This window comes from Lactuca sativa, chromosome 9, assembly GCF_002870075.4.
Source record: "Lactuca sativa cultivar Salinas chromosome 9, Lsat_Salinas_v11, whole genome shotgun sequence".
In the NCBI taxonomy this organism is placed as follows: domain Eukaryota; kingdom Viridiplantae; phylum Streptophyta; class Magnoliopsida; order Asterales; family Asteraceae; genus Lactuca; species Lactuca sativa.
In genome coordinates this window covers 194,570,809-194,578,477 of record NC_056631.2, presented here as the reverse complement: position 1 = coordinate 194,578,477, position 7,669 = coordinate 194,570,809, and positions in this window count along the sequence as shown.

The window sequence follows — 7,669 nt, the reverse complement described above, 5'->3', positions numbered from 1 at the left end:
GTTACAAGTTGGTATCAGAGCCTTGGTTTGAGGGATTCGGACATACTCTCGGGTGTGTCTTAACTCAAACTAAGGGATTGGTATAAGAGTTTTCAAAATACCGTTTTGTAAAAAGAGTTTTGAGAAAAGAAAACAGTTTTAGAAAAGCATAAGAATTCAGAGAGAAAAGAATTTTGATAAGAGAAAAAGGTGTGGTGCATGCAATCAGCCGAGCTCAAGTAAGTACCCCAAAATACCCATACAAATTTATGTTATGATTATCAGATAGTAGAACAGCATGCTAGATTAGGACTAAGGATCTAGGGAGGATGCCTTGTGTGCCTATTATATGTGCTTTTGATCTGCATGATAGTACTGGTTAGACAGTAGTAGGATAGCCTGTTTAGGTTATGCCTAAGTTTATGAGCTTATGTTGCATGCTAGTACAAATTCTTGTTATGTGATTATGATTGCTTGAGTATGTTATGGTTAGATTTTCCCTTGTCTGAATGTTGTTTGCTTGGTGCATTGTGGGATTCTGAGTGATGGGAGTTAGCCATTAGGTGAATACGTCACATCATATGTGATCAGGGTTGAATAATCTCAGAGTGCTGGATTTGTCCCTATTGCGCAGCTCTTGTTTGAGTCTAACCGTTGTAGGGGCGAGTCTTTTACTCAAAGGATTATCTGAGCCTCGTCACATGTGATGGTATTCAGGTGATGGCTAATTGGAATTACAAGGAAGCCTTCAGCTGCTGAGGGCTGGTTTGGGTTGAGTCGGAGGTTTCCCTAGGGTAAGCCTAGGAAGAGTTAGTGCTGGGAGCAGTGGTAGTAGAAAAGGGACTTGTTGGAGTCGAAGCAGTTCTTGAGGAAAGTACAGATAGATGTGGAAGGTAGTATGGGCCCGTACTACTGAAAGGAGAGGATCCGTACTCAATTCGGGAAAGGCCGAGACAAGACCGGGAATCTGGTAGTGTATGTGTATGATCCCTTAGCAGTGATGTGTATTTTGATAGTTATGTGTTATGTTTGTCAACATGGTGACATTGCAAGAGAGACCAGTGGGCGGATCAGGCGCCGAAGAGGGATCGGGCTCGGGTTCAGGGACCAAGCAGCTAGAGGAGCGTATGAGAGAGTTTATATCAGTAGAGGTTACGTGCAACATACTAGATCAGACTCCTGTGATCTTTGGCACGATCAAGGAGGGTATACTGGAGATCTTGGATGAGAGGCTGGGAGCCTTCCGTACCGAGATGATGGCTTTGATGGGAGAGCGTACTTTGACATTCCGAGAGTTCAGGGCTTGTGGGGCACCATATTATCATGGGGCTAGGGACCCCATTGCGAGCAACAAATGGTTGGCTGATGTTGCCAACGCTTTCCCTACGAGCCGGTGTCCCGAGGGGGACAAGGTCAGACTCGCCTCCTGTCTTCTGAAGGACGGAGCGAAGGATTGGTGGGAGGAGATTGGTCATGCCCTAGGAGATGATGCCGTGTTGGACACGATGACATGGTGTGATTTTTCAGCCAGGTTCAGGGCTGAGTTCTCACCGGCTATTGAGGTGCAACAATTGGCACAGGAGTTTCAGGATTTGACACAGACCACTGAGATTGTGGCGGAGATCACTGCCAAGTTCAGGTAGAGGGCTCTTCTTGTACCGCAGTATGTCGCGGATGAGGAGATGAAGAAGGCCCGATATCACGAGATGTTGAGAGCTGACATCAGGAGCTCGTGAGCAGGTCCGGCTGTAAGACGCTGGAAGATATGATTTCTCGGGCTAGAGAGAGGGAGATTGATTTGGAGCAGATCCGGAAGAGGAAGCCGAATGAGGTTCATGTAGCCACAGGTTCGGGCAAGAGGCCCAAGGGGTCAGATCCGAGATCGAGAGATTTCCAGAGCCGCGGCCGATGCGGGAGGTGCGGCAGGACGCACGAGGGTGAGTGTAGGAGTGGTAGTGGTGAAGATTCGGGCTGCTTCAAGTGCGGCCGGACTGGTCATCTTAGCATGGATTGTAATGCTACCACCACACAGGGATCAGATATGATATGTTTTCACTGCAGTCAGCGGGGCCACAAGAAGGCCCAGTGCCCCAGTTTGTTTTCGGCAGGACGAGTGATAGCACTTGCCCCTACAACTTTGAGGATCACCGACGGCCGTCAGGGCCGAGCAGAGGTGCCTGCAGTGGGAGGTAGGGCTTTTCAGATGACTACCATGGAAACTCGAGTAGCACCGAACGTTGTAGGTGTGTGTCTTTCGCTTCTCCGATAATTCCTTTTGTTCATGGTTATATTGTTATGGTTCTGCATCGTTATGGATATAAGTATTTCAGAATTGTGTGGCTTGCTTGTGATTTAGTTATATTCCATCTGCATGCCTGGGGTAGTATAATGGTAGTTAGGGGTTGTACCCTATTGGAGCAAGTCACCTAGAATGCAGTAACTATAACATGCTTATGTGGGACTCAGTAGTGTCCCACTAGATTCAGGAAGGTGTTATTGAGTAATGAATTGGTTAGATCCCTAGCTATGGCAAGCTTGGGTTGTCAGAAGATCGATTTCGGAATAGTAGAGAAGAGTGGGAATTCTTCTCAAGCATTTAGCAACGATGTATCAGCAGGATCAAAGTGGGGGAGAACCCTCCGAGTGTACAGGGATAAGAGCACACAGATCCAGAATGAGTACACGGCCTCTAAGAAGGAAAGGAAGTGGCACAACGATTGATGGTTGAGGAGTCCAGGGTTGGGAGTTTGGGAAACTCCCCATCAGTTAGTTCGTGTAGCTGTGATGGTTAGTAAGTGGTTGGGAGTTCAGGTTGGAGGATCGCCTGTAGGACTCGAGTGAGTTGGAATGAGGATCTTGAGAACAGATAGCACGGGATGCTTTCGTGTTAGTAGTCAGTGGCAGAGGCAGCAAGTAGAGCATCTTAGAGCGGCGGGAGAGCCGCAACGTTTCCCAGCAGCAGTCAGTGGTGGAAAGTGTTGTAAGACTACGGGGCAACCGTAACATTCACTAGCGGTCAGTGGTGGAGGGTGTTGTAAGACTACGGGTATGCTGTAGCATTCCCTAGTAGCTTCGTTAGCGGAGTTGGGGCGAGGCCCTTACCTCCTAGTGATCTAGGTAGGAATCAAGAATGGATAGTGGATGAGAATAGTATGGAGCTTGCCTGCATAACCCTAGAGACGCGAGACCTTGGGAGAGGTCGCTCCAGGATGTAGCTGGGTGAGACACGTGGGCGAGGCCCGTATGCTGGGAGTAGTATAGGTGAGACCTAGGAGCAGGGTGCTCAGTAGTGTAGTTGGGTGAGACCCGTGGGCGAGGCTCGTATGTGAAGTAGTAGTATAGGTGAGACCTGAGAGCAGGGTTGCTCAATAGTATAGTCGAGTGAGACCCGTGGGCGAGGCCCGTGAGTTTTAATAGAATAGGTGGGACCTGGTAAGGACCTTAGGGTCAAGATAGAGGATCGAGGATCCCAGGGCTGGTAGCGCCAGAGTGGCAGAGTAGAGGGGGCAGTATTAGATAGCCTAAGTTTCTTCGGAAGTCGCTGGGAGCGACTAGGAGTTTGTGTTGGGGCTAGCGACTGGTGGGAGCCAATAATCCAAATATTGATAGATCAGTAGGGACCAGGGTGGTCTCGGTTCGTTCGGAAGGCGGATAAGGGACAACATAAATTTTCAGTTAGTGGCAGTGGTGTTAAGAAGTATCCAGTGGGTATTGGCAGTCATGACCACATTGGAAGTAGCATGGGTAATGGATTCAGTGAAGGATACATCCTTCACAGTGTTAAGGGAGATATCTGGTTATGGAAGGTTGCCTTGGGGAGGTCAGAATACGCAGAAGGAAAAAGGGGGCGAACCCCTAGGATGCCCAACATAAGTACTTGGGGAGTACCTGAAGGATTGTCAGTTGAGTAAGTGGTGTTTCCAGGATGGTCAGGGTTAGGGTAAACCCATGAATATTATCTGCAAGGTTAATGATAGTCAGAATGGTCAGGTGGAAGGTCAGCAGAGGTAGCCAGTGGGTGTTAGGTTTCCCAGACAGAGTGTTGGAGGTAGATCATAGGTCAGTTGGCCATAGCGAACTTTGAGAACGAAGTTTAGTTTAAGTGGGGGAGAGTTGTAACACCCGAAATCAGAAAGGCCAAGAAAGGGAAAGGAAAACCATAAGTTAAAGGGGTCAACTCGTCGAGTCCGGGGAGGAAATCGACGAGTCGGAGCGGGATCCGGGGGATCGATTAAGTAACCGAATCGGCGAGTCGGCAAAGAGGACTCGGCGAGTCCGGTCTGAAGAGGGAAACCCTAAATCCGAGACTTTGTGCACTATTTAAACATCTCATTCTTTTCCTTAGGATTCCTTATAGTCTCTCTTACCCAGAACACGAAACCCTAAGCCTCCATTGTAGCATTTTCAAGCTTCCTTGCAATTTTGGGTGCTTTGAAGCTAGAACGAAGAAAGAAACCTTTGGTGATTCAAGATTTGGCAGTAGATCCAGAGTTGGTGGGACTTTTCAGAGCATTTGAAGGTAATAAGTCGTCACCTTCACTCTTTTGCATCTAGATCTACCTTTAATATGAGATTTGGGGCTTTTATGGCATGATTAAGAGCCAATTGGAGTTAGAAGTCCAGATCTGAAGTTGCTACTTCAGATTTAGGTGTGTATTGGCCTAGAGAACCATAAATCAGCAGTCTTTGGTGTGTTGGTGAAGCATGGTTGCCATAAACCCTAGTTTTGAGTGTTTTTTTCCTAGATTTCCTTAGCTACACGTAAAGTTTGCAACTTTACGTGAGGAATAGGCTTTAGAAGAGTGGATCTACAGTTTGGAATCCCTGCATGACTCAAAAAGCCTCTGAATGTATGAAGGAGTGAATAGACTCAACGAGTCCTTTGAGTGGACTCGGCGAGTAGTATGAAGATTAGGAGGAACTCGACGAGTTGGATGAACAACTCGGCGAGTCTGTTGAAGATTGCCTTGGACTCGGCGAGTCTATTCTTGGACTCGGCGAGTCAAGTCGCGAAACCCCAGACCCTTCGAGTTAAGACTCAGATCAGTGAGTTGAGTGGGGACTCAGTGAGTTGGACAGGTCAGGACTCGGAAATCGGTAGACTCGGCGAGTCAGGGGCTGACTCGATGAGTCGAGTTGCGAATGAAAGGATTCTGAGCGTATGAACTCGGCGAGTAGGGTTGACCTGGAAGGTTGACTTTCACAAAGACTTTGACTTTGACCAGAGTGGACTTAGTTGACTTTCGGAGGACAGTTAGACTAAGTGTTATATTGATATTGGTAGCTCAGGGAGCTAGTGGGGCAGCAGTTCAGAGAGAGTTGTCAGACAACGACCATATGATTATCAGCGAGTTCAGCAGTGCATATGAGTTTCCCTTTCTGTGAATGGGTCTACGACCATAATGCCGGCCCATGTAGTTATGAGTAGGAAGACCCCGGGGTTAGCCCTAGGCACTATATGCTAGTATGATATTTAGGACCAAGATCTATTGATAGCGGGCGGGTGCCCAGGAATGGTTTGCGTGATATAGTCTACTGGTTGTCTGTGTGATACTGGTGGTATGAGCCTGGTAGGGAGGTGAGTACGGGCGAGGTCTCGTATCTCACCAACAACAGAGTGTGGACGGGGTTCCATATCTCATTAGTAGCAGAGCAGGGGCGAGGCCCAAGTTAGAAAGAGAGTGAGAGTGGGCCGGGCCCGTATCTCACTATCAGTAGGAGCGTGGACGGGGTTCCATGACTCATCAGTAGCAGGACAAGGGCGAGGCATTAGAACAGGATTCAATAGTATTGTTTAGCTTATGTGTTGTGATATGTTTATGTGTTAGTATACGTTAGCGGGCGAGGCCCAGTGACAGGCGAGGCCTAAGTGAAACAGATCTGTACCCGAGCGGGGCTCGAAGCCAGGCGGGGCCTGGAGCAGGCGGGCGAGGCTCAAGGTAGAGGGCGTGGCCCAGTACTTGCGGTTTGCGATTATGTGTTTGGTATGTGGTAGGTTGGGGAACTCACTAAGCTTCGTGCTTACGGTTTTCAGTTTTGGTTTCAGGTACTTCTGGTAGCGGAGGGAAGAGCTCGGGGTGATCGCATGGCACACACCATTGATTAGTCAGCCTGGGATGTTTTACTCTGATAATGAAAGATGTTTTGGAATTAATACTCTGAATTTATGTTATGACTTATGATATGTTTTTATGAATATGGCTTTGGTAATGATTTAAAGAAAAAATTTTGGTACGAATTTTTGGGACGTTACAGCCATGCAGTGGCTCCAAATTACAGATCCAAGCTTCTAAGGTCTACTTCTCACGTAAAGTTGCAAACTTTACGTGCATGCATGGCTAAAAAGGCTCTTAATGTCGAATCCAAACTCACGATGTGGTTTCACACTTAAGGAAGGCTTCATTCAAGGCCGAGCTCAGAGCTTTCTGACACTAGAACCCAAGGAGGGTCCCGATCTGAAGTTACAACTTCATATCTAGCTCATATCCCACATAAACCTCTCAATCAAGCCATAAAAACCCTAAATCTCAACCAAAAGAGGTCTAAAAGGAAAATGAAGTGAATGTGGCGACTTAATACCTTCAATAGTGCTAATCTGAGGTAGACTTCTGATTCCTTGCTCCTAGCCTCTTTCCCTCCAAGCTCTTCTCCTCAAAGATCCACTCATCAAGGCTTAAAACACACAAGGAAGAAGCACCATACGGATTAGGGTTTTCTTAGACTCTCAAAGGACTGTAAAGAAGCCAAGGGAGGCTTAAGATTCCTTAAATAGGGTGCACAACCCCGAGATTTAGGGTTTTATCTGCCAGCTCCTACTCGTAGAGTCCCCTCTTGGACTCGACGAGTAGGTCATTAAACTTCACGGACCAACCCGCTACTACTCGACGAGTAGGGAGACCAACTCGTCGAGTAGATCTAAAAACTCAAAGTATTCAATATTATTAATACTTGAGAATCGGGACATTACATTAAACGGTTATTATTGCGGTGCCGTTTTTTTTTTTGGTGTTTCGGTTATTAACCGCATGGATTTGATGCGCTTATTTTGTATGGTTTTTTTATTTTTATTTTTTATCGCAATTTAGAGTTCAAACGGTTTTAAGATTTCAAAAATATTCCTTGTAATAATAAAAATACCATAAGGTATAAGACAATTAACTTAAATCACAAACAACTAATATCTTAAAAATATAAAATCACTGGTAATTAACAATTAATATCTTAAAATTGTCAAATTTCACCATTTTTCAAAGTTAAAATAACAAAAAACCAACACTTTTGTTTTTTAGAATTTTATCATTCTTTCATCCATGAAACTTGTCTTATTTTTAATATTTAATATATTAACAATTAATAAAAAAAATTGTATATAATATATGTAGTGCAGTGCGTGTTTTTTTTTTTTTTTTTTTTTTTTTTTTTTTTTTTTTGCGGTTTTTAATAACTAATAACCGCACCGCACCACAAATTTGCGGTTTTTGAAAAACAGAAAACCTCACCATTGGTTTTTACTGCGGTTGCCGTTTATGGGTTGCGATTTATACGGTTTTTATAGTTAATTTTAGTTGTGGTGCGGTTTTTGCCGTTGCCGATTCAGCTTATGTAAGAGCCGTGTTTCAACATGATTTGCAAATTCAAGGGGTTACTGTGCTTAGGATGTAAACTTGAGGGTGTAGTTTTGCCCAACTAA